Below are 12,740 nucleotides of genomic sequence, written 5' to 3' on the forward strand. Positions count from 1 at the left end.
CAACTCAGGAAGCCCCGGGTCCACGGTCCAGCGTTCCTGCAGCCCTGCTCGCCCCGTCCACGCCCAAAGCACAAAGACTGGCCCGTAGGCTGTAGGTGTGGACGGGGTGCTTCCGCGTATTCATCGAGTCTTCCACTGGGGGCGGCACCGAGCGCTGATCCTGAGCCTGCTGGGTTCGGAAACACTTTATTTATTTATTTATTTCGCAAAGCTAGATTAGACGGGGGGACTGTCGGGGGTGTGCAATGTTACCGAGAACTTACCGAGAAAGCTGCCGAAATCCGGTTGGGTTTCGGCGTGCTGTGTAAAAAGAAAAAAAAACAACAGAACTCTTTATTTTTCACGTTTGCAGACGTTTTCACTTACACACGTATCGTATGATTATGCATCATGAATTATTATGAGATGTGCAAAAATATGCATTGATATTATGAAGCAGAATGATATTAGAGATTGTTTAAGAATAAAGGTATGAAACTCAGCTTTTATTCTCGTGTCTCTTTGGTATCCTGTCCTGTAGACTGATAGACTGACGAGAAGAGGGCGTGTCTAAATTCTTAGCTCCCCTAAAATGCTCCTACTGAGGCGCCTTAATTCTGAGTGATGATCTGACTGAATAATGAGGGAGCGTTCGACGCCTCCTCAGCGCTGAGGGCAATCCCAGCATTCAGTGCGGCACGACTTCTCTCACAAAGAACTACAAACGTGGTGGATGAATATAATGCGGAGCAACCAACAGAGTTCTTTTCAAATGTAAATCTAACTGTGTTAGCTTAGTAAGCTAAAACTGCGGCAACGTCTAAGTAGAGCGTCTAAATAATCTGCCTTATGAGTTCGATGTCTTATTAGAATCCTCTCTACTGAGGCAGCTGCCCAGGTAGGCAGTAGGCAGCAAGGCAGCTCAATAGGTTTGAGACAGACCCCTGGTTTAAAATGTCAGCAGGCTGTTATTTCAACCAATGAACATTCACATATATACTTTTTTAATGCATTTAATTTATATGGAGATCCGTATCGCGCACGGAGAGTCACGCACCGATCTCCGTTATCCCCCGTCTCATTGTGCAGTTCCATCGATCAGCCAGCAGAGGTCGTAACTGCAGCAGTCAGCAGTTGTGAGGATTTGCTCTCCTACCCTTCTTCTTAATCTGTAAATCCTTGTGCTCATGCTGCATCTTAAAAGTGTCCGAAAACTTTTGAAACGTTATTTGTCGCTGGTTCTTGTAGAAAACGAAGTTAAAATAGATGCCGTTCAGATGTAATGTGATGCGCCGCGGCGGTAATTGAAGTGCCAATCCGCCGGGCGATTTTTGGGAAGGTGCACCGGTGCCCTTCATCCTCCAGTTGTCATGGAAACAGACTTTTCCTCCCGAGGTGGAGGAAGACTGCACGCGTGATGGTGTGTGTGTGTGTGTTACAGATGAGCCACTCATCTCTAAACCCAGTGCTGAATGTTACGCCACACTAACGAGCGTCTGCATTTGCATTTATACGAGCGTGTACGTGAATCGAGCGTGTGAAGGTGAGATCTGTTTTCCTCCCTGAGATGCTATCACGCGCCTCTCGGGTCATCGTTAACCCCCCGCCGATGTCGGTGGCGGGGCCGGACGGAGGTCAAGGGCACCGGCAACAGAAATAAAATCAGTTAGCGGTGGCGGTGCGAAGGAATGGAGCTAACCTTAGAGATCAAAAAATGTCAAACTGACCTGCTTTCTCTTTAACAGGAAAAAAGTTTACATACTGGACATTTGAAAGGGCCAAAAATATGTGGACACCCTGACAAGCTTGTAGGGACGTTGTGCTGGTAAATTAGCAAGTATAGTTTTATTTTTTAATCATTTTTATTTTTTATGATTAAATTTTTTTATTATCATTTTTATTTTTTAATTAGTTAAATTTTTTAATCATTTTTTATCAGTTTCATTTTAATCAGTTTTGTTTTTTATAATTTTATTTGTTAATTAGTTATTTTTTATAATTTTATTTTTTTAATGTTTTATTTTTATAATTTTATTTTTTAATCTGTTTTATTTTTAATCAGTTTTCCTTTTCGACTGCTTTTAGAAGAAAGCCTTTATTTTTAATTAATTATTAAAACACATTAAAAACACGTTTTCACTCGGTTGTTCTGCTCTATTAAGTGTAGCTTGATGGGTACAAATGTCATTTCCATTCATTTAAAATCAAACTCGAGGGGGTGTGAATACTTCTCTCGCTTCGTGTCCAGCTCTCTCCTCTCTCCATCGTCGGCCTGTTGTTGGGTGAGACGCTGTACCGCGGTGATCCTCTCGTCTCCTCTCGTCTCCTGTTTATCTCGCTCGTCCTCTAATGAGACGGTGAAGCTCGGCTCGGTGGGAACCTGCAGAACCTCATTAAAAAATAATTGCTCTCACAATATTTAACGTAGCGGGAGGGCACGTCTGATTTCGGGGAAGAGTCGAGCGTTCTCGGCTTCCTTCCAGGTCAAAGATTCGCTGTGATGTTTGATGTTCTTCCTTTTTTTTTTTTTAACAGAGCGAGAGATTTATGGGAATCCGGGCGCTAAGGAGGCGACAGGGCTCGAACCGCGGTCACAATTCGGTTGAATTTTATCTCCAGAAACATTCCGTGTAAACTTTGACCTGCAAACTTGCAAAATCTATCATCAGTTTGCTGATTTACAGTCTCAGTTTTTAGTTTGAGCTTTACAAGTTTTTATATTCCTCCCCATCTTGGTCTTATTCTGGCTTGAAAGGAGCAAAATGAAGGTTTTAAAGCGTCCAAGTCAAAATCCTGACTTGAATCCCATTGAGGCTGTTTTGGCCACCTCTATCCCTCAGATATTAACCAATCACATCCATGCAGACGCTTAGGTGGTCGATAGCACGGCTGAGATTCAAACCCTGGATCCCCAGATCTCAGCAGTAGTGGGTTAACGTACTTCAGCGCTGTGCCACCTTATATACAGTATATATTAGGGCTGTCAAACGATTAAAATTTTTAATCGCGATTAATCTCAGAATTTCATATAGTTAATCGCGATTAATCGCATTTAAAAAAATCTGTGTAAATGTTATAGAAAACAAGGATTTTTAAGTGAAATGTTACAATTCAAATGGTGAACACATTTTATGCTAAATGTACTTATGTTAAAAACTGCTGGGACAAGAGAAAACTGTAAGGGAGTTTTATTCACTTACATACTAGGCAGTAAATGTCAGATTGTAGGTTAGAATTTCTCCATCAGCAAACATTGTAGATCAGCGGTGCTTTAGGTGGGATAAGGCGTAGTTATTGTAACAGACTTGTCTGTGGTTGTATCGTGACGATGGTTTGATGGACGTTTCTACACGAAGTGAGTGTGTTTTGACCCTTTGGGGCTTCCATAGTTCATGAACTAACGTGCTCGACTCAGCTTTCCGGTATTCGGTACAGAAGAAGAAGTTAATTAAGTGTAATAAAGTGTTCTGCTCCCGACAACTTGTGAATATAGCGTGTATTTATTTCTTTATTATGCAAGTGCATCACTACCACGATCGGTTACATTATGTTAACAAACCGCAAATGAAAAACGGTGGCAAGTCCGACATTAAAACGTTTGTTCTACCAGTCAAATGTCAACATGAACTAGAATTTGCGTTAATGGCACTAATTTTTTTAATCGCGTTAAATTGAGGTTGCGTTAATGCGTTATTATCGCGTTAACTTCGACAGCCCTAGTATATATATATATATATCACAACTGCAGACGCCGCGTCCTAAAGCACATTAAACAGACATTAAAGTAAAAACAATTCTAATTTATTTTAGATCTAATAGATATTCGACTGTTTATTGTATTGTTAACTAAATTATTGTGACAGAATCTGGCTGCAGTGATTCTCCAGGCCACCAGATGGCCACCACACCGAAATTCTAGTTATATTCTGTAGCTCCTTAAGAAAGTGTGTTCCTGAATTCTTCTCCTGGATCTCGTTGAATCACGGTTTACGTTGTGTTATGTAAGTCTGAGTCTGCACAGAACACCACTGAACACTGTTTGGATGAATTGGGAAGCCAATAAATGCCCTGCTGACGAAATGGCCACAAATTCCCATAGACACTCTCCTTGTAGATTCTCGTAAAAAGCTGCTCCAGAGAAATGTGACTGTTATAGCCACAAAAGGAGGGTCAGGGGGTTCATATTACTGCTTCTGCGTTCGGTACTGAATGCCTAACATGCTCAGGGTCACGTGTACTCACACTTTCGGCCGTATAGCGTTCTCATCCTCTGTCGCTCATTTTGTTACCACCAGAGCCCAAATTTTACCCCCGGCGCATTTAAACCCCCCTGTCGTAAAGCTGCACCGCCCCGAATCGATGAAGTCTGAAACCTGAACTCCGCTGACTACACCCGCCGGATTAGCCGGAGCACCGCTCGGACCTCCGCTGATAAGATTGGAAACTCCTTACCTACAGAAATCTGCTTGGTGCATAATCCCCTAAAACGAGGCCACACACCAGCGCATTCTATCAGAAACGAGGAGGGGGGCGCATGCAGAAGAAATTACCCAGCATTCCTGCTCAGAGGGAACATTTATCATGAGCGCTGACAGTGAACACAGAGACGTAACGGCACAGCAAACATACAGGGTGGATTATAATATATAACCAAAAGTATGTGGACACCCGACCGTGAGCTTTGTGGATGCCCATTCAATCAAGAGATGGCAGCATTTGTATGGCTTGGCACTGACGTTGTTCCAGTTCATTCCAGAGCTGTTCAGTGGGGATCTATGCACTGGGCTTGCTTTGGAACAGGAATAGTCCTTCCCTAAACTGTTCATCAAAGCTGTGAGCATATAAATTCCTTTATAGAGTTAATTTATTACCCCTGTTGGCGACTGTTGTGGCTGAAACAAGCAAACTCAGTAATAAGAATAAGAAAACATGTGTAGATACTTTATTCATCAGCAGAGAATGGCTGTCTGTGTGGACGCCCGGCTGGCCGACAGCACCACTGAGATTCGAACCCGGATCTAAGCGGTGGTGGGGTAGCGTAATAGACCCAAGCACCTACCTGACATCTTACAAAACAGGGAGGAACAAAGTCATCAGGGCTTAGTGGTTAAGATACTGGACTAGTAATCGAAAGGTCACTGGTTCAAGCCCCAACACTGCGAGATTGCCACTGGTGGGCCCTTAAGCAAGGCCCTTAACTCTCAATTGCTTAGACTATACACTGTCACAGTACTAAATAAAAGCGTCTGCTAAATGCCAATGCTGTATGATGTTGGCAAATTCATCATACAGAGGCGGGGGCGTCCACATACTTTTGGCTATATAAGGTATCTAAGAGCGCCCGGACAGGTCAGAGCCAGCTAGGCCTCGAACCCCGGGTTGCAGCACGGATGGGCGAGCGTGGCACCCCTCAGCCTCAGAAAGTTTTACCTAAACTCTCTCTGTAAGCACTAGCGCATTCTCAATTACCCCAAAATTAAAAAAGCCGCCCCGGGACGAATCAGCATCTTGGTGGCTGAGATATAAAACCGAGGCGGTTCGGCCGCCCCGGACTCGCTAATAAAAGTTTGATGGTGAACTGAAGGCAGCGAGGAGCTTTAAATGAAAGGATGAATAATTCACGAGCCGCTTTCAGCTGATTGTTTGTCCGAGTCTGTGCGCCGTCTCACGTCTTCTTTCAGGTCCTTTGAAAGTCTCTTCGGCTGGAACTTTCGTGGAACGGTGGCTGAGAGCTGAGGAGAAGGTACACGGTGTCTCCAAAACCTGGTCCAGTAATCGGAAGGTTGCCAGTTCAAGCTCCACCACTGCCAGGTTGCCACTGTTGGGCCCTTGAGCAAGGCCCTTAACCCTCAATTGCTTAGACAGTATATTGTCACAGTACTGTAGGTCGCTTTGGATAAAAGCGCCTCCTAAATGCCGAAAATGTAAAATGTAAATGCACTCCTGAAACCGGACCCACTGTGACCCTGACCAGGATGAAGTGGTTGAAGATAATTGTGTCATGTCTGAAGCGCGTCTTCCCCTGCAGACTGTTTCCCCCCCTCACTTCCCTCCCTGCCTGAGCATCCAGACGTTCCCGTTCATCAGGTAATGAATCTTCCCGGCTGTGTCAGTGACCCGTCTGTTATTCTCGAGCGTCCAGACATAACAGGATGTAGAATTCCTGTCGGTTATGTCATGCATGTGCTCGGCATGCCTGTGTGCGACACTTGCGGCCGCCTCCGCTGGCACGGGCGGTGTAATTCGGCCAGCGCCGCAGGCCCGGGTGTGATTTTATTGGCGCGCACACACGGGGGGCACTGAAAGGTCATCCTCATTCAGACAGAGCCTGGCACCGGTCACCGCGGCTAATAAAAGCCCCCGGGCCTAGTGATGGACTTAAAATTAAACACCAATCAGGTGTGAGATCGGCGTTAAAACATTAATTACGTGTCCAATAAACGGGAGGCAACGGGACAGCGAGTCCAGCCGCCCGGGGGGCAGAGATTTCTACACTACAAGAGGAAGGGTGTGAATGATGTCATCAGAATAGAGGATTTCGATTGGCTGAGCAAATCTATAAAGACGTTATTGGTGAGAGACGGATGGGTATCAAGTGGGCATCAAAAGAGGAGGAAGATACTGAAGATATTAAATCACTGACGCTTCTTCAGGAGCTCCTGGATACGAACAAGGTGAGAATAAATAAAAATAAACTAGTATTAAATACACAAATGAATAAATGAAATGTAGTAGATTCATAAAGTTAATTCATTTAATTAAAGAGGAAATTTAAAGCAGCATTTATACTTTCACTTACATGATAACATAGTAATAATAATAATAATAATAATAATAATAATCAACATATATAATAGCAGTAATAATAACAATATTAATTATAATAATAATATTAATATTAAAAATAATAATAGTACTAATAATAATGTTATTATTTTTATTAATAATATTACTAATACTACTACTAATACTTGTATTATTACTAATAATAATGGTAATAATAATAATAATGTAATAAAATAGGAAAATAATAATAATGATAATAGTAATAATAAACATAATAATAATGTATTAAAATAGGAAAATAATAATAGTAATAATAAAAATAATAATAATGTAATAATAATAATAATAATGATAATAATAATAATAATAATAATGTAGTAAAATAGGAAAATAATAATAATAATGATAATAGTAATAATAAAAATAATAATAATGTAATAAAATAGGAAAATAATGATAATAATAATAATAATAATAATAGTAATAATAATAATAATAATAGCAATAATAGTAATAATAATAATAGTAATAATAATAATAATAATAATAATAATAAAAATAATAATAATAATAATTGAATTAACCAACAAGGTATAATAATAAAAAATAAAAAAATCAAACTACACACAAGTACTAACACATAAAGCAGATAAATTCTATTTTATTTGATTTATTACTGACAGAACCGAATAATAAACTGAATGGATCATTCTGAGAGCCTCTCACACAATATAGGGTCACATATATATATAAACAGGGGCGAGAGGATTTATATTTGAGTCCATTTAATCAAATTAAAGTCGGACTGCTGTAGGATACGTGCTCCTTATATGATCCAGATAATCATGCTCTCGTACGTGCACTGAGACGCGCACTTACTGGGTTATATGGGAGTTTTATAAACCATATGAAGTCATTTGTAAATGAAATGTGATTTTTATAACATATGGCATGTTTGTGTAGAATTGCTGTGGAACTAGAGATGAAATTCCAGGTCTGTACTGGAGTCAGAGTTTGTTTGGGTGGGTGAGGGGGTGGTTGGGATGTCCAGTGGGGTCACGGTCAGGTGTCCAGATACTTTTTATGTAATAAATCAGATGCTGAATTGGACACTGAGGGGAATCAAGCAGCCGACCCATTTCATCTTTGTTATTTATTATACGCTATAGGGTCGTTCTGGCGTTTTCTGCCACCCCCTCTGTTAACAGGTGTATTTTAGCTTTTAATGTTGTGCCAGTTTAGGGAATGCCTTACCCGTCGTTCCTGCACGACTGTTCCCTTGTGCACAAAGCAAGGTTCACATGTTAATTCCACTAAATACCTCTGGGATGTATTGGAACATCAACTGTGAGCCTGTGTAGATGCCAGGCTGGCTGATAATAGAGTAACAGACCCCTGCACCACTTGAGGACCCGTCTTTTTCATAATCAAACACAGGTCATTGCGGGCGCTGCGGTAAAACACGCTAGTGAACAGTGCTGAGATCTCGAGCTCCTGGGTTCGAATCTGAGTTCTGCTATCAGCCAGTCGGGCACCAGCATTTAGGAGACGTTTTTATCCAAAGCGACTTACAGTACTGTGACAGAATACAGTCTAAGCAATTGAGGGTTAAGGGCCTTGCTCATGGGCCCAACAGTGGCAACCTGGCAGCGGTGGGGCTTGAACTGGCAACCTTCTGATTACTGGACCAGCATTTCAACCTCTAGGCTACAGCTGCCCTTATGCTATATCACGGATGGCATCCCTAGCAACAAGAGAAAGCTCAGTGGTTCAAAAGGTTTCTGGTTCAAACCCTACTGCCACCAAGTTGCCACTGTTGGGCCCCTAAGTGAGGCCCTTAACCCTAAATTGCTCACATTGTATTTTAGTCGCTTTGGATAAAAGCAGCTGCTAAATGCCACAGATCTAAATCCTAAATGTCCCAAATTTTGGGGGTTTTATTGGTGCGTTATGCTCCTTTTAAACCCCCTGCGCCTGTTTTCCGAGGCTCAATGTCACGCCCGTCCGATGGCCGCGATGCTGCATGTGTCGGATCCTAATTGAATTTCCAGCAGCTTTTTTTAAAGCAGCAACATTCCCCCGTAAACTATTCCTGTCCCGGGGTGAGTCCGGGCTGACCCGATCAGCGCCGAACCCTCCTCTGGACGGAGTCTGTGCGCCGTGGGTCCGATGCCGGGCCGCTGTGCTACGTGTTGGGGAAGGGGGGGGGATTCTCCAGAGGGACGCGGTGCCCCTCTGTTCAGAAATAGCTGAATTATTTCCATCACTTTGACCTTTTTAATGAAGATGAGACGCCAGCGCTCGGACACGTGCTGCCGCTGGGGAAGGGCAGGACTAATCCGGGCAAACATTCCATCAAAAAACGTCTCACAGGGCCTCACGTAGCACCGGGCGACACGCTAGATCATCTGGACTGTCTACAATAAATACTTTTAGGTTTTTAATAAAGATAAAATATGAGGTTATTTATTTTGTGCATAAATAAGTGCCCCCTTCTTTCAATAACTGGTTGCACCATTTAATCCTGGTCAGGGTTGCGGAAACACCCGGCACCAGTCCGTCACAGGGCGCACACACACACACATTTCTAGTAGCTCCATTTAGCCTGACTGCTTGTCTTTGGACTGTGGGAGGAAACCGGAGCACCCAGACAAAACCCACACAGGAAGGGCCCTGGGGAATCAAACCCAGGCCCTTCTTGCTGTGAGGCGACAGCGCTACCCACTGTGCCACCTTAATATTATCCTGGTAAGTTATGCGGTGGGGCTGTTTTTTCCCGAATAATAGGGCACAATGAGGTAACACATCCTACAGCCCACTACTAACCCACTACCTCTGAGATCCAGGGTTCGAATCAAGGTGACAATGTTAGCTGATTAGCCAAAACATTAGAACCATCCCCTTCCTGCTAAATGTGAAATGCATATTTCATAGCGCTGGTGCATGTGAGGGTGAAGGATCTATTAAATTTTGGGCTGATGGAGGTTCCTCACAGTTCACGTGTTGAACGCAGACGATCTAATCACCATAAAGACTTGACTGACCAAACTGTTGACCAGGACCAAATCATTATGGCCAGACAACTGGGTTGGAGTATCGTCAAAACAGCAAGGGGGGGTCACAGGCAGTCGTGGAGGTTGAAGGACCTGTTGGGAATGTCCACCACTGGACTCTGGGTGGGTCGGAGATGTTTTGACAGCAGATTAGACGGGCGGTCTTGGTGTTTTGGCTTATTTTTATGGTTCTAAATGTTCTCTTGTGTCCGTGTGGTTTTCAGATGCAGCTTTGGGAGCTGGTGATTCTGTACTGTGTCTTTATGATTGAGGCGCCACACTGCAGCACCTCCGTCATCCAGCAGCAGGTAACTGAGAGGACAAGAGTGGCTTTAATGTCATTTCAGCTCTATACAAGTGCATACTGAAATCCTCAAGTGCATACACTTTCATCCTCAGAACGAAACACCACTTCCTGTCGGCGCGGTGCATGCAGCCGACGTCGTGGCGGAGCCGTGCGGTCAAGCGGACACCGAGGGCAGAGTCCAGCAGGACCACAAGAGGACGAGGGACTTTCCTGCAGGAAAAAGCCCTCTGGATCCTCTCTCCATCAGCCCGGTGAAGCCAAAACGACACCAAAAAGGGAGGCTGAGGTACGGCCATGCGATCCAGCAGGTGGTTGCATGTGGTTGCGTGATTGATCCCTAAATATCCCTCATGCGATTGTGGACATCAGAGAAGCCTGAAGTCATATTGCCACGGATGCTGAGGTCATAGGGCGGATAAATTACTCGCTACGTTACCGGACGCCATGTTATGATAACAGTGAGCCGGGCCGTGGCTGATCCGCCGGGGCGACCCGCTCCAGAGGAAACGTTTTCCCAGAACTTCGGTCAGCTGCTGCGAATAGATCTGACAGTCCAGCTCCTCCTGGGAGCTAACACCATCCGCTGTGGTCTAAACAACGGATCAACCCAATATGATTAGAGCTTATAGGGAGGGATGAAGCCGGGTCCAGTGGACCCCAGAGTGGAAACGGGATACACACACATACAGTCAGGCACACACTTACGCATGAGCTTATTCATTCATTCCTCTTCGCTAACCGCTAGATCCCTGTTTGGGATCGTGGTGGCTCTGGTGCCACCTAGAAACACGGGTGCAAGGTAGGAACACGGCCTTGACCGGGCACCGGTCCATTTTAGGACAACACACATCTACATCGACGTATTCACTCAAACTTTGAGGCAATTCTGCATGTTTTTCTCTGAGGTGAAAGAAAACCCTGGAGGAAAACCCATGCAGACATGAAGAGAATGTCTTAGAAGACGATTCGTCCCAATTCTTGGTTCCAATAAAAACTGGTGCGAATGTGGGCTGCCTTTTCTTAATACCACCAAGGTTCTAAGAACTAAATTACTCTGGATAAAAAGAGCCAGTTGTGGCACAGCTGGTTGAGCAGGTATCACCCGAGGGTCCTGAAGACCTGGGTTCTATCCTCGTGTGGTTTTTTTTTCGGTCAATCCACTTACTACAATTTCTGGGAGATGGGAGGATCCAGGCTCCAGGTCCTCGGGAACCTTGGGTGACACCTATTCCAGCAGCTGTGCCACATATGGCTCTATTTATCCAGAGTAATTTAGTTCTTAGAACCTTGGTGCTATTAAGGTTTTTATTGGAACCAAGAATGTGTGGTAGAAGAGACTTGGAACAAATTCATGTCTGCACAGGTTTTCCTCCAGGGTTTCCTTTCACCTCAGAAAAACATGCAGAACTGGCCCAAAGTGTGAGTGAATACGTTGATGTAGACGTGTGTGTTGTGCTATGGACCGGTGCCCTGTCGAGGCCGTATTCCTACCTTGCACCTGCGTTTCTAGGTGGCACCAGAGCCACCACGATGCCAAACATCTACTACTCAGACTACTCAGAAAAAAAATTGGTTCTATAATTCTGTAGTTTTACAACTGATTAAAATAATTTATATTTTCTCACCAGGCGGATTAAAGGCTCCCAGAAAAGAAAACCTCTCACCGGTTCACCTGACCTGATGACGGATGGACAAAGCGGCTCCTTGGTTCACATCAGATCTGGAGAAATCAGCTCTGTGGATTCGACTGAAAAGATCAGAAACACCACAAACTCAGAGAGGGTGGAGAAGGTGGAGAAGGTGGAAATCCCCGTCTCTACTGCACACACCCCTGATACTGCAAAAAACCCTCCCGCCAGAACTAGACCTCCCAAACAAAGTGGCAGGACCAGCTTCGGACTTCCAGTGGATCGGATCGGGCACCGACGTCTGCCTGGTAGAAGACTCTGAGACCAGGACATTTACTTTAGTTCTCTACTGAATGGATTTCTGTGTATCTGATTAAGATTCAGAGAGTTTGCAGTGAGAAATGTACTTATTGACTAATAACCAATAGTGAAATATGTTAAACTTTGATGTAACATCTGAATTTCTATTTACAGTGGTGTAAAAAAGTAATTGCCCCCTTTGGAACCGTTTCTCTTGCTGCATATTGAATAATTTCAGATCATGTAACAAAAAAAGGACCTTGTTGTAAAACCCAGCCTATCATGTCTGTGTAGATGCCTGGCTGGTCGATATCACCACCACAGAGACTAGAGCACAGGTCTCAGTGGTGGTGGGTTAACGTAATAGACCCCTGTACCACCAGAACACATACAGTGCCTTGCAAAAGTATTCAGCCCCCTTGAACTTTTCAACCTTTTGCCACATTTCAGGCTTCAAACATAACGATATGAAATTGTAATTTTTTGTGAAGAATCAACAACAAGTGGGACACAATCGTGAAGTGGAACGAAATTTATTGGATATTTTAAACTTTTTTTAGAAATAAAAAACTGAAAAGTGGGGCGTGCAATATTATTCAGCCCCCTTGCGTTAATACTTTGTAGCGCCAAATTTTGCTGCGATTACAGCTGCAAGTCGCTTGGGGTATGTCTCTATTATTTTTGCAC

This window comes from Trichomycterus rosablanca, chromosome 25 (assembly GCF_030014385.1).
Source record: "Trichomycterus rosablanca isolate fTriRos1 chromosome 25, fTriRos1.hap1, whole genome shotgun sequence".
In the NCBI taxonomy this organism is placed as follows: domain Eukaryota; kingdom Metazoa; phylum Chordata; class Actinopteri; order Siluriformes; family Trichomycteridae; genus Trichomycterus; species Trichomycterus rosablanca.